The 15,265-nt window shown below is 44.3% G+C and overlaps 1 protein-coding gene across 5 annotated transcripts in view; it reads right to left on the bottom strand.

The window, feature by feature from the left end:
* LOC126267438 (adipocyte plasma membrane-associated protein Hemomucin-like) overlaps window positions 1–15,265 on the bottom strand; it is a 250,578-nt gene that overhangs the window by 156,745 nt on the left and 78,568 nt on the right. Inside the window, exon 1 of one of the 5 annotated variants that reach the window (XM_049972704.1) lies at window positions 6,884–6,995. The exons of the other annotated variants lie outside the window; for them this stretch is intronic. The gene's annotated coding sequence lies outside the window, so the exon portion shown is untranslated. Of the gene's footprint in view, window positions 1–6,883; window positions 6,996–15,265 lie in introns of those variants that run through there. 5 annotated transcript variants of the gene reach the window in all.

The raw sequence follows: 15,265 nt of genomic DNA on the forward strand, positions 1-15,265 counted from the left end.
TGTATTGAGTACATGTATACAGTCGTCTTATTCTTTGCCCAAGCAAGCTACTATCTGCGCAGCATCTTGCTTTTTATTTAACTGGATATATTTAATCATCGTGCGCACTTCAGTTTTTTTTTGTTTGCTTAAAACAGTTAAATAAGACTCATTCACTCTTACCATATGTTGACAAGGTCCCAGTTTCGGTTGAAACTCATTAAGACATAGTAAACGATAACATTCTCAACCCCTAAGAGAACATAGAGAATTTTATAATATGGACAGCCACTGTCGTTGAAGTTTACGGTAAACTGAACATGAATAAACAGCAAACAGCTGTTAAGTGATGATTTATTAACGATCAATTTCGTTGTTTTAAAGCAACATCTTCATGTTGTTAGTAGTGCCACATAGATAAGGATGCGGAGACGGCACCAACCTTCGCTGTCACATAACCCAATCCTATGAAGAGGGGAGGTCGTCAACTAATAATAAGCGACAGAGCATTGGCGCGAATAGTGTAGGGGATGAGGCAGCTGTATTTGGTAATCGCAAGCGTAAAGCACTGCAGGCGGTCCAGTGCTCCAGTGCTTTGCCCCTGTGATTACCAAATACAGGAGCCTCATCCCCTACACTATTCGCGCCAATGCTCTGTCGCTTATTATTAGTTGACGACTTCCCCTCTTAGTGGGATTGGGTTATGTGACAACGAAGGTTGAGGGCGTCTCCGTGCCCTTATCTGTGTGACAACACTAATAACTTGAAGATGCTGCTTTAAAGCATCGAAACCGTTCGTTAATAAATCACCAAGTTCAAGTTACATAAGAGAACAGACGATGATGTGTTCTCAGAGCTGACACAGTTCAATGTGCTGGCGGTGAAGGTGGACAGTGTAGCGGGGAAAAAGAGTTACGCGTAAGTGAAAACAACGCAGGAATGAACACTCCGTAAAGTATCTAATAGTCTGCGATGCAGGTAGGAATTCCTGCCTCAAGCGAAGCGACGTATCGAACAATTTTGATCCAGGAAGTCATGCAAACTGTTATTGAGAACATTACGTACAAAAATAACGCCTAGAAAATGCAACCCATCCCTTCTTTGGCCTACCACCCTCGAACGTTCACTATCTATGTGTCAACGAATATGAAATTGATTTTTATATTTATATTTATGAAATAAGATGGAAGTAATATTATAGGTCTAATGTTCCGTCGACGGTGAGATCATTAGAGACAAAGCACAATCTCAGCTTAGGGGAGGATGGGAAGGGAATTCGATTGTGAACTTTTCACTTCCCTTAATCGATTTAGCGAAATCGCCGAAAGCCTTAACCAGGATGGGTGGGTGATTCGAACCGCAGTCTTCCTAGACATGAATCCAGAGTCATACCACAGCGCCCCCTCGCTCGCTCTCTTATTAAAATAGTGGTGATTCTTAGCTGCACTCGCACATCTGGTCTGGGCGACGTCTTTTAAAAGAATTTATTGCAATTGTACCACACCCTGCAAGGTGGGGCAAATAAGAGTGGCCAGGAAGAGTAGATACTATAGGACGTGAGTTTGTGGCAGCATTAATAGAGAAGGAAAAGACCTACAGTTACTTGCAACAGGATGGAGAAACTGCCCATACAGCCGTCCGAACCTAGCAGCAGATTTACATAGTCCTCACACCTGACTTTTTAAAAAAATTCTTCGACTATGGCCATGTTTTTCGTATTTTCTCACGCTGTTGTGAAAGTCACGTCAACGCTATGCGATATGTATCTGAAGTGAGTAAAATTAGGGATTAACGTCTCGTCAAGGTCGTGGTCCTTAATATGATACTGTCATGAGATTAAAAATCTAAATCAGGCCGCGTCTCATTTGATAAATATCTTGGAACAACAACAGTGTTACTTAACCACTCCCTTACAGGGATGTCACACTGAACTTCAACAGGTCCGCTTAGAAAGAAGTGCAGTTTAGCATATAACTAGCAATCTGCCCTGTCTTTGCATGAGTATCTCTAACAGTAAGTAAACTGCAAGAGGAATTGTCTAGCGTAGGGGTAATAAGTTGCGGGGTGTGATCAAAAAATACGGTTAGTAATTTTATTACACACAAAGTAATAAGCTTTCATGGAATTCGATTTACTCTCCTCCAAAATTCTGTCTTGTGCTGACCCGTCAGGTTAACCGAGGGCGCTAATGCGCTGCTTCCTGGACTCGGGTAGGCGCACCGCCCCCAGATCGAATCCGCCCGGTGGATTACCGACGTCGGTTGGTGTACCGGCCAGCCTGGATGTGGTTTTTAGGCGGTTTTCCACATCCCGCTTGGTGAATACCAGGCTGGTCCCCACGTTCCGCCTCAGTTACACGACTCGCAGACATCTGAACACGTTCGCACTATTCCATGACTTCCACTAGACGCAGACAGCAAGGGTACACTAACTCCATCCTAGGGGGTACGGGGTGGCGGCAGGAAGGGCATCCGGTCACCCCTTAACACTAGCCTGCCAAATCCGTTCCCAACAATGCCGACCCTGCGGCAGCACGGGACATGGCACAAGTGAAAGAAGAAAGAAAAGAATGTTCTGTCTTGTGCTAGCAATGCATTTATACCAATGCTGAATTCGTGACTAGCCGGCCGCGGTGGCCGTGCGGTTCTAGGCGCTGAACGGCGGGACTGCTACGGTCGCGGGTTAGAATCCTGCCTCGGGCATGGATGTGTGTGATGCCCTTAGGTTAGTTAGGTTTAAGTAGTTCTAAGTTCTAGGGGACTGATGACCTAAGGTGTTGAGTTCCATAGTGCTCACAGCCATTTGAACTAATTTGTGACTGGAAGCATTCCTGGAAAGCTTCTTTTGAAAGGGGTTCAGCAGCTTTGTCGTGGTCCTCTCAGTGGCAGGAATGGTGTCACGGCGTCTTTCTTTAATTACTATTTTAATTTTTGGGAAGACCCAGAAGTCGCATTATGCTAAATACGGCGACTAAGGCGGACGTGGACGGACAGGAACACTTTTCCCCGTCAAAATTTCTCAAATCAAAGGCGAGGTGTGGCACGAGGCATTGACGTGATGAAGAAGGAAGCCAGTGGCTCTTTTTTCTGTTCTCTTTCTTCGTACACCGTTTCGCAAACATTACAGTACGCCCTTGTAAACTTCGACGTTTACAGTTTTTCCACTTGGAACAAGCTCTGATCGCACTGTGTCTTCAATATGTAAATAAAACCATTGAGCATGACTTTGACATTCGAATTTGACTGACGTACCTTTTTAGGGCGAGGAGATTCAGTGGCTTTCCATAAGCAGTTCTGAATTTTTGTCTCAGGGTCATGCCTATAGGCCCACGTTTCATCTCCAGTTACAGTTTTGGGCATGAATGAAGACCAGCCTTCAACACTGTGGAAACTGACACAGGATTTCCCTTCTGCTCATCACTCTGAAGTCTGGGAATAATTTTTTCACTCTAACGCCGCACGCAAAATATCGCTTAAAGTACTTTGCACGGATCCGTGCTCGATACTAAGTACTCCGGTAAGCTCTCTAATAGATATTCGCATGTTTGAATGAACAATTTCTGCCGCTTTTTGTACGTTTTTCTTCTGTTTTTGAGTTTAACGGATGTCCCGAAAGTTGCTTGTCTTCTACCGAATCGTTTCCGCTTTAAACCACTCGTACCACTTGCAAAATGGTCTTTTGAGTTACGGCATTATCGCCAACAACAACTCCAACATTTCATGAATTTCTTTGACGCTTTTTTTTGCGATTTGGAACGGAAGTTAATGTTCACACGACGTTCGACACGGTAAACACAACCTCGCTCTGGCGTCCCTGGACGCTGACTGACAAGACAGAACATGTTCCCAATTAACGCTGCCTTTCTGAGCGGATTAGGCTGTCGAAACAATTACATCAACTGGTAGTAGTGTCAGCAGTTGCTGTTAAAAAATTCATTCATTGTAATTTCTGATCACATCTCGTATATACGTAAGTCATCCTCGTGAATGAGTCTATTAGTGAAAAAAATATCAAATCCCTACAGTAGTTCCTAAGATTAGTATTCACGTATAGACAGATAAACTCGGAAGATGCCTTTAGTAACATATATTCTGTCCGAAACTTCACAGAAAAAGGGTGACTATTACTCAAGTAGCAAGCCATTTGTTTCCTGTGCAACCGCAAAGATCCAATGGTTGACATGCGTAATCAACTCGTACATTCACAGTGAGGTTTAACAGTTTTACAGGTGCGTTACCGGCCAACAGACTCTCTTAAGTAACTTTTCAAGAAAACAGTTAAACCTCGCATCTATCCATTACTACCATGAACAGAGCTCACAACCAGCATTCAGTGGTACGGTTAGGATAAGCCTCTCAACTCACTTTCGGGAGGAGCGGCTATCAGATCGCCATCCGATGGTACTGATTTAGGTTCTACGGTTTCCAAAACCTGTTATGATAAATACCACAATGATTACTTTGGAAAAGGAGCAATCGATTTTCTTCTCCCATCATGTCCTATTCGAGTTTGTGATCCTTTTCAAGTACTCTCCTTGTCGACCGGATATTAAAACTCTTGGCTGGTTTATCCTATTAATTACGCCACCAGTCTCACATACTGACCTACCACATTATTTTGTCAGAATTTTTAATTTGTATGATCAATTTGACAACAACAAAAAAATGGCTGTGAGCACTATGGGGCTCAACTGCTGGGGTCATTAGTTCCCTAGAACGTAGAACTACTTAAACCTAACTAACCTAAGGACATCACACACATCCATGCCAGAGGCAGGATTCGAACCTGCGACCGTAGCAGTCGCACGGTTCCGGACTGCGCGCCTAAAACCGCGAGACCACCGCGGCCGGCAATTTGACAACAGTTTGCACGGACGTACTGGTGTACGCGTATGTTATTTTTAAGAATAAGTGTTATAACGTTTCTGTGAAATTTTCTTAAATTTACTTTCACGCGCCACGCTATTTCAGCAATGGGCAAATACATTTAACCCGAGCTGATAGAGTTATTGATGAAATTAACTTCATAGAAAAAGAGAATATTATGAAACAAGTAGTTAGTTATGAATAAATCAGATCCCGCTAAGACGAATGATTCTGTCGTGTGCCAGTTACATCAACCTGGCTTCGAAGAATTACATTTAAGTTTACTGAAAATTAAAAAAAGAATGCGTCTCTAATGGAGGGCTCGAACAATATAATGCCGTATAGCTGTCTCTTATTCGAGTTCGTATTTCAGAAATCAGCGAACAGTTTTCTACAAACAGTCTACGTAATGAACATATTAAAACTAGAATGTATCAAAGCCATTTTAAGAATATGTGAAATACTTGAGAACGATCCCGAAATTAGTTTTCTCGGAACAGGAAACAATATTTCTGGGAAATAAGTTGTAAGGAAATCGAGATAACAGCAACCAGACTTCCTCATTAAGATCAATGCCGTCTCTGCGAAGGACTATTCTTCGGTGTTCGTTCTTCTGCACAAAAAAGGAAAACAACAGTAGTTCACCAAAGTTACTTTCTTTTTTTACGCCTAAAACGCGTTATCAGTTCAGCAGACAGGTAATTCTTATGAAATGATATAGAAGTTGCTGGATACCAGTAATATAGTAGCAAATTTAGTCATAGGTTAGTGACTGAACATTAAACAGAAACAAGAAACCAAGAAAGGGGGCGTGTCTTACGACCAACACTACTTAAAATGTATACGGGTTAAATGATAAGAGATTGAAATTATTGTATCATCCAGGAGATTAACCGAGAAGTACTTCCTCAGTTTCTCTGTCACTGCTAATGACATCATTCAAAACGATTGAGATAAATTCCGACGGTTTAGACAAATTGTGTCCAACATACAGCCTTACTACGCCGACAGAAAGAACATACATGAATCTTTGTTTTAGAGCGGAGAGAAAAACAGGCTTCAATCGTGTTAACAGTAGCTAGACTACTGATCAAATGATGTACTGTAAATATCTTGCAACCACCGTCTACAATCCTGCAACGACAATGAGATACAGTAAAAACACGATAAAATATTACATGAAATTGGTGTCTATTGTACAACATAAAAAATGCGAGAGGAGAAATATCTTAAACGTACATCTATATAGATTCCGAAAAGCTGAAACGAAGTTCATTTAGACTAAATCTAAAAATGAAAACAATTGACCGGCGATATATATGTTTTTCAGCATTTGAGAACTTCCGAAGTATAGAAAGAAACGTGAGACCACGTTGGCTAATGGAAGATTTAAGTTACGCCAGGCAGATACCGCTCTGAAAACTCTACTGGGAGAGAGATGATGGATGTCATCTAATGAGTTGCGTGAACAATCGCTTGAAAGTCATTAAAATCAGAAGAAGCATTTCTTCTCTGATCTTCAGGAAAGAAGAACAAGGTTTGTAGCAACTGTCTGTAATGTGCGGTGATCACTTAATGCACCCAATTGGACCATTAATTAGAAAAAATGACTCTTGTGACAAGATTTTCTTGTTTTCAGGGTATTGAAGGGCGATCTGTTTTAATTGTTAAAAACCATTCAAAACCCAAGATCGCATAAAAAATTTGTTCATCTAAGACGACCGGTTCCAACAGTCATTGCTGTCAGCTTCAGGCCTCTAACATCTTCTATGGAGATGACAGCAATGAGTGTTGGAACCGGTCGTCTTAGATGAACAAATTTTTTATGCGATCTTGGCTTTTGAATGGTTTTTTAACACTCAATTCTTGTGAAACAAGTATAGAAAGAGACTTTTCAGTTTCATGATCTTATCGAAAAAAATCTGAGAATGTAGAATACGCGTCTACTATTTCTTCCTATTAATTTTCCGGCGCGATTTCTGTTAACGTTCAAAACTTTCCATTGCAGTAATAAAACAGGTAACAGTCGTCGTACATACCTACACAATTCCAAGAGGTTTGTTCATGAGCTGTTATCGGCCGCCAGAAGTGTGCGTTTCGTAAAAGTTTTTGCCCAGAGGCGGCCAGAATAATAAGAGACACGTTTGTAGCGTTGGCTCGCTACAGACTAGATTTACCCTTCCTCTCGAATTCTCTATCACAGTTCTTTTTCACGTCAGAAATGGCGCAGCTAGGTGTAGCCGCGCAGTTTCATTGGCCGATGTGCTTACCGACCGTTACAGTGTGGGTCTCCCCGTCTGTGCTAGTGTGCTGTTGTCCTGTCCAGAGGAGGAATAGCAGCCGTGTTTACTCGCTCAGTTTTCTGTTTCCGTAAGTGCAGTCCTGCACGCTGACGCACCTGTATTGTCTCCCGGAACAGGATCTTACCTGTTTTTCAAATGTTGTGAAATGAAAATGTACCGTTTAAGACAAATACAGTCTCGATTTTTAATTCATTTGGTTGACTAGGTTTAAAAAAAGGATGTTTCAGAAATAATTTTTTGCAGCCTGTAGTCATTAACATAAGACTGACGTTGAGTATCAGTTGGCATTTGTATTCAGGGTATTGCTTACTTCTGGAGAACGGCAATTTTTCTGCTCATACAAAGGCAGTGGCTTCACGCAGACCAGGATACATGAAGTTAAACATTATTTGTTCCGAATAAGCAATTTATGCTTGAGCGTAAGTTAAGTATGCTCAGTAACCAGACAAGAAGATCCTTACACTAACGGCGATGCTGTCTAACAGAAATAAAGTACAAATGAAATGTACTACAGTTAAATAACTGGACCGATGAGGATAATATGAGTGTTAATTTCAATTCCGAGTAAAACTCATTTAATATATATCCTCTGCGCCAGGGAAAGTTACCGTCCTCCACCGACTCCATTCGTCCGTACCCGCAAGCCTCGTGGAAGAATTGCCAGTAATAGGGCTAAGGCGTATACTGAGGGTCTATACAAGGGCGATGTCCTTGAGAGCAATATTATGGAAATGGAAGAGGATGTAGATGATGAAATGGGAGATACGATACTGCGTGAAGAGTTTGACAGATCACTGAAAGACCTGAGTCGAAACAAGGCCCCCGGAGTAGACAACATTCCATTGGAACTACTGACGGCCTTGGGAGAGCCAGTCCTGACAAAACTCTACCATCTGGTGAGCAAGATGTATGAGACAGGCGAAATACCCTCAGACTTCAAGAAGAATATAATAATTCCAATCCCAAAAAAAGTAGGTGTTGACAGATGTGAAAATTACCGAACTATCAGTTTAATAAGTCACAGCTGCAAAATACTAACGCGAGTTCTTTACAGACGAATGGAAAAACTAGTAGAAGCCGACCTCGGGGAAGATCAGTTTGGATTCCGTAGAAATGTTGGAACACGTGAGGCAATACTGACCCTACGACTTATCCTAGAAGCTAGATTAAGGAAGGGCAAACTTACGTTTCTAGCATTTGTAGACTTAGAGAAAGCTTTTGACAATGTTGACTGGAATATTCTCTTTCAAATTCTGAAGGCGGCAGGGATAAAATACAGGGAGCGCAAGGCTATTTACAATTTTTACACAAACCAGATGGCAGTTATAAGAGTCGAGGGGTACGAAAGGGAAGCAGTGATTGGAAAGGGAGTGAGACAGGGCTGTAGTCTCTCCCCGATGTTATTCAATCTGTATATTGAGAAAGCAGTGAAGGAAACAAAAGAAAAATTCGGAGTAGGTATTAAAGTCCATGGAGAAGAAATAAAAACTTTGAGGTTCGCCGATGACATTGTAATTCTGTCAGAGACAGCAAAGGACTTGGAAGAGCAGTTGAACGGAATGGATAGTGTCTTGAAAGGATGGTAAAAGGTGACTATCAACAAAAGCAAAACGAGGGTAATGGAATGTAGTTGATGAGGGAATTAGATTAGGAAGTGAGACACTTAAAGTAGTAAAGAATTTTGCTATTTGGGGAGCAAAATAACTGATGATGTTCGAAGCAGAGAGGATATAAAATGTAGGCTGGCAATGGCAAGGAAAGCGTTACTGAAGGAGAGAAGTTTGTTAACATCGAGTATAGATTTAAGTGTCACGAAGTCATTTCTGAAAGTATTTGTATGGTGTGTAGCCATGTATGGAAGTGAATCATGGACAATAAATAGTTTGGACAAGAAGAGAATAGAAGCTTTCGAAATGTGGTGGTACAGAAGAATGCTGAAGATTAGATGGGTAGATCACATAACTAATGAGGAAGTATTGAATCGGATTGGGGAGAAGAGAAGTTTTTGGCACAACTTGACCAGAAGAAGGGATCGGTTGGTAGGACATGTTCTGAGGCATCAAGGGATCACCAATTTCGTATTGGAGGGCAGCGTGGAGGGTAAAAATCGTAGAGGGAGACCAAGAGATGACTACACTAAGCAGATTCAGAAGGATGTAGGTTGCAGTAGGTACTGGGAGATGAAGAAGCTTGCACAGGATAGAGTAGCATGGAGAGCTGCATCAAACCAGTCTCAGGACTGAAGACCACAACAACAACAGGGCTCCGAAACCGTAGGTAGAAACATCAGTGAAAAAATCGTTCAAATGGTTCTGAGCACTATGGGACTCAACTGCTGTGGTCATCAGTTCCCTAGAACTTAGAACTACTTAAACCTAACTAACCTAAGGACATCACACACATCTATGCCCGAGGCAGGATTCGAACCTGCGACCGTAGCAGTCGCACGGTTCCGGACTGCGCGCCTGGAACCGCGAGACCACCGCGGCCGGCAAACATCAGTGAAAATAAAAGTCAGGCCTGGTGGTATTCCCGGGTAGTGTAATGATTAAGGCGACTGCAAACAATAAACAGGACATCAGGGTTCAGCTCCTGAAGTGGTACAAATTTGCAGTTGTCTCTATATACATACTCAGTGCAATGTACGTGCACCAGCGAAGAGCTCAGTCGTAAAGTAGTAGCGAGGAAGAGCAAGTGGGCTGTTCTGAGAAGTGGACGATCTCCAACACAGTTAGTTGAGTGAGCGGCAACATGATATCATCTAAATCAACTTTCTGATTTCACATCTAACCGAAAATAAGATAAATAATTAGCAACCAATATAACCACCACGATGAACAAACAGTTTGATCCATTGAGACATCGGAACTTCCAGTGTAGCTCTCTAAGATAACCAATTTCCTAGAAATGCTCGTAGTTTTCAGCTACTGCCACTTGAAAGGAAACTCATGACAATGTTGGATGTCCGTGATGTACAGTTGTGTCGTCAGAGTGCCCTGAAATGATGAGGATAACACAGACACCCAGTCCCCCGGGCAGAGAAAATCCCGGGACCCCGTGATAAAGAAGCACCAACACTACGAGCGGTCTCGGGAACATGGGGTCCTGGGCTCAAATCCCGGCTGGGTCGGAGATTTTCTCCACCCAGGAACTGGGTGTTTGCCATCATCATTCGGGAAAGTGGCGGGACTGGATAATGTAAAGCTTTGGAATTTGTACAGGCACTGATAACCGTGAAGTTGATCACCCCGCAAACATAATATCTTCATCATCATCAGTAATCACTAAGTAATCACTACCAGCCATGACCTAAAGTCATACCCTATGTTTCACCACACCATGACCTAGGAGTAACACCGCTGTGACTCAAAAAAAAAAAAAGGAAGAATGGTTCATTGCTCCTTCATCCCGGGGCAACACACTAAACGCTGCCGTTTGCGTTGAAGTCTTAACGGCAGTCTACACACAGTGGCGATCAGATGTGTTCGAAGAGAAACTTGACAACAAGTACGCTTGCCTTCATGATCCGACCACCACTGAACTCATTGCGACGCCATTCATCAGCAGCTCATACTTCCCGTTTATGGAACCACTACAAATGCAGCTGTTTCTATTGTAGTCTTAGCAGCAGCCTCGCACAGTATAACAATTCTCTAGTCCGGTTGTTACCACTCTCAGACAAATGGTGCGAGATAACACAGAATGTTGCAAGGAATCCATTACCTGATGGCAGACGCTGTTGCGAAAGGATTTCGATCTGCTTGGTGCACAATAAGATGATCCCTCTCCGTTGGTGGTCAGACTCGCTTGGCTAGAGCCATGGCATCGAGTATGCCTGCTCTCACGTACCCATGCAGTCCAAGATCGGGCCACTGTCATGTCGAAATACCTCACAAATGTGGATATTGCCCTCCTCGACCAGCGGAGCACACAAAAACCCATAACGAGTTCAAATGGTTCAAATTCCTCTAAGCGCTATGGGACTTAACATCTGAGGTCATCAGTCCCCTAGACTTAGAACTACTTAAACCTAACTAACCTAAGGACAGCACACACATCCATCCCCGAGGCAGGATTCGAACCTGCGACCGTAGCAGCAGCGCGGTTCCGGACTGAAGCGCCTAGAACCGCTCTGCCACAGCGGCCGGCCCATAATGAGTCCCCTTTCAAACAGTCAGGTGGTGATAACGATGTGTCACTCGGGTACGCGCAGCACCTCTCATTTAGGAGGTGCTGGTACAAGGCATCTCTCCGTCCTTCACAGTGATCACTCAACATCTGACGCTGTTCACGTCCTTTACATACTCTACCACGCCAGGTAACAACACTAAACACGAGCAACACTAATGCTCTCTGTCGACTGGTCACAGAGAATTGCATCTCTTAATCATTAAATGCACGCCAATTGCGTGTATGCACAAGAAGTTATACGTCTGTATTCACATTTGCGTATAGAAATTTGCAGGTAAATCACTGCATAGAACTGCGCGGGGTAGCCGTGCGGTCTTAGGCGCCTTGCCATGGTTCGCTCGGCTGCCCCCCGTCGGACGTTCGAGTCATCCCTTGGGCATGTGTGTGTGTGTGTGTGTGTGTGTGTGTGTGTGTGTGTGTGTGTGTGTGTGTGTGTGTGTGTGTGTGTGTGTGTTGTCTTTAGCGTAAGTTAAAGTTAGATTAAGTAGTGCGTAAGCCAAGGGATCGATGACCTCAGTCCCATAGGAACTTACCACAAATTTTCAATATCACTTCATAGACTACAGAGATTACGCAGTTCTTGATGAATGACTGTGCAAGTAGGTATGTCACAATACTGTACTTTCTCACAGTTAGGGTACTACATTCTGTTAACATTAAGTGCATTATGTGTGTTGTGGAGCGGAGGGGGGGGGAGTGTATGTATGTAAAAATGCCAGTAAATCTGAAGAAAACAGTATTTGATCATTGCATTCTTCCTGTGCTGACGTATGGCTGAGAGACGTGGACACTGAGCTCCTTTACTAAAGGCACAGAGAGCCTTGGAAAGATCAATGCTGGGCTATACAAGAAAGTGTAGGAAAAGGGCAGATGATATCCAGTCTGTGGCGAAGGTTGAGGACATTTTAGAGACAGTAGGCTTCTTGAAATGGCAGTGGGCTGGCCACGTCGCGAGAAGAAAAGACAACAGATGGACGAAGCTAGTACTGGAGTGGAGTCCGAGAGAGCACCGGAGGCCTAGAGGAAGACCACCAGACAGATCGGACAAAGATATCAAGAAGATCGCTTGCAGAGAACTGCCCAAGACCGTTCCACTTGGAGAAGACTGCTGAAAGCCTACCTGAATCCACGACTCCAAGAGGCCACATCATTTAATGATTGAATTGGCTGATGACGATGGTGGGTGACAGTCAGGTTGATATCCCAGTGTGTCTCCAGACTCGTCTTCGCTGGTCATCGGGGGCCTTGACTCTCATTCACTGGAGTAGAATTGTCTTCAGTGATGAAACCCCTCTCGAACTGAGCCCCGGTGAGAGGTGAAGACGTGTCTGGAGGCGCCCTGGACAGGTATGGGGTACGAACGGAACTGTCGCCAGTACATATATCTACCGATTTTCGTCCAACTCGGATTATTTCTTCGTGGGCGTCGTTTTATTTATTTTTTGTGTCTTAGACTGTATGATATTAGTGGCTCACATTAACAGATGTACTGACATTGTCAGCGCCGTGTGTCACTCCCGATAGGGCCGCCTGTAGCCGACGCTTGTGTGACCGTAACTGTAATGCTTCCTTATACACTGCTGACCATTAAAATTGCTACACCAAGAAGAAATGCAGATGATGAACTGGTATTCATTGGACAAATATATTATACTAGAACTGACATGTGATTACATTTACATGCAATTTGGGTGCATAGATCCTGAGAAATAAGTACCCACAACAACCACCTCTGGCCGTAATAACGGCTTGATACGCCTGGGCATAGCGTCAAACAGAGCTTTGATGGCGTGTACATGTACAGCTGCCCATGCAGCTTCAACACGATACCACAGTTCATCAAGAGTAGTGACTGGCGTATTGTGACGAGCCAGTTGCTTGGCCACCATTGGCCAAACGTTTTCAGTTGTGAGAGATCTGGAGAATGTGCTGGTAAGGGCAGCAGTCGAACACTTAGTGTATCCAGAAAGGACCGTACAGGACCTGCAACATGCGGTCGTGCATTATCCTGCTGTAATGTAGGGTTTCGCAGGGATCGAATGTAGGGTAGAGACACGGGTCGCAACACATCTGAAATGTAACGTCCACTGTTCAAAGTGCCGTCAATGCGAACAAGAGGTGACCGAGATGTGTAACCAATGGCACCCTATACGTTCACGCCGGGTGATACGCCAGTATGGCGATGACGAATACACGCTTACAATGTGCGTTCTTCACGATGTCGCCAAACACGGATGCGATCGTCATTATGCTGTAAACAGCATCTGGATTCATCCGAAAAAATGACGTTTTTCCATTCGTGCAACCAGGTTCGTCGTTGAGTACACCATCGCAGGCGCTCCTGTCTGTGATGCAGAGTCAAGGGTAACCGCAGCCATGGTCTCCGAGCTGATAGTCCATGCTGCTGCAAACATCGTCGAACTGTTCGTGCACATGGTTGTTGTGTTGCAAACGTCCCCATCTGTTGACTCATAGATCGAGACGTTGCTGCACGATCCGTTGCAGCCATGCGGATAAGATGCGAGTCATCTCGACTGCTAGTGATACGAGGCCTTTGGGATCCAGCACGGCGTTCAGTATTACCCTACTGAACCCACCGATTCCATATTCTGCTAATAGTCATTCGATCTCAAGCAACGCGAGCAGCAATGTCGCGATACGATAAACCGCAATCGCGGTAGGCTACAATCCGACATTTGTCTAAGTCCGAAACGTGATGGTACGCATTGCTCCTCCTTACACGAGGGATCACAACAACGTTTCAGCAGGCAACGCCGGTCAACTGCTGTTTGTGTATGGGAAATCAGTTGGAAACTTTACTCATGTCAGCACGTTGTAGGTGTCACCACCGCCGCCAAACTTGTGTGAATGCTCTTAAAAGCTAATCATTCGCATATCACGGCATCTTCTTCCCATCGGTTAAACTTCGCGTCTGTAGCACATCATCTTCGTGGTGTAGCAATTTTAATGGCCAGTAGTTTACATATATTTGTAAGAACAAAATTTTCTCATTTGACTGTCATTTCAGTCACGGGTCTTCAGTTGGAAGATCTGTCTACGCGTGTATGAAAAATTTAATCTGTCTCTGGTATACGTAAACAATTAATAACATTGCCAACGCAATTTATATTCTGCTGGTCTGGAGGCAAAGGATGAACAACGTAAACGGACTGAAAACCAAATTTGCTGGGATTTACTGAACTTTCACTCAGAATTTAGTGCCTCCATCGCTCCGCCCCCAAACGTCGATACTATGGCCGACTGCCATGTTCGCCTGTCTGATGGAACTGGCGCTGGTTCTAGAGAAGTAGCTGGCTTCGAACCTATGGAAACCTAAGAGTCCCTGTGAAATATGAACGGCACGACAATTTCGAGAATGTGTATATCGGACAGTACTAACAGGTGTAGGTCTAAGAAGGTCAGCAGCATCCAGTCGGTACGGCAGCCGGTTCCAGACGACGGCAAACCTTTCCGACTTTCTTCTGGCTGCGAAATTTCGGCGATGCCGGCTGTTACGTCGGAGAGAGCGGACCGTCGAAGTAATGGACTCACATAGCAGGGAGGGGCTGCGTGAAAGCGAGAGTGGTGAGCGACGAAAGCTCAGCCGCCGCTGGCGCTGGGGCTGCGGCCAAGTGGGGCAGGCACGCGCGTCGCGTTACGTCTGAGGCCTCTGGCTCTGGCGCCGCCGGGTAGTCTGTGGCGGTGGTGGTGGCGGTGCGCCAACAGAGATGATTCCCGCGCCGCGCCGCCGTCCTTGAGGCTTTCTAGAGAGCGCCCGAAGGACAGCGGCCCAACAGCTGAGATGCGGTGCGCTTATTGCTGTCTACCGCATTGGATTCTCAGGAGGTCAACCATTGTCGAATCTTTGGTGATTATATATGAGCGACCAGATCTCATACATGTGTTAACATTCATCACGTAACTTGC

This window comes from Schistocerca gregaria, chromosome 4 (genome assembly GCF_023897955.1).
Source record: "Schistocerca gregaria isolate iqSchGreg1 chromosome 4, iqSchGreg1.2, whole genome shotgun sequence".
Taxonomy (NCBI): Eukaryota; Metazoa; Arthropoda; class Insecta; order Orthoptera; family Acrididae; genus Schistocerca; species Schistocerca gregaria.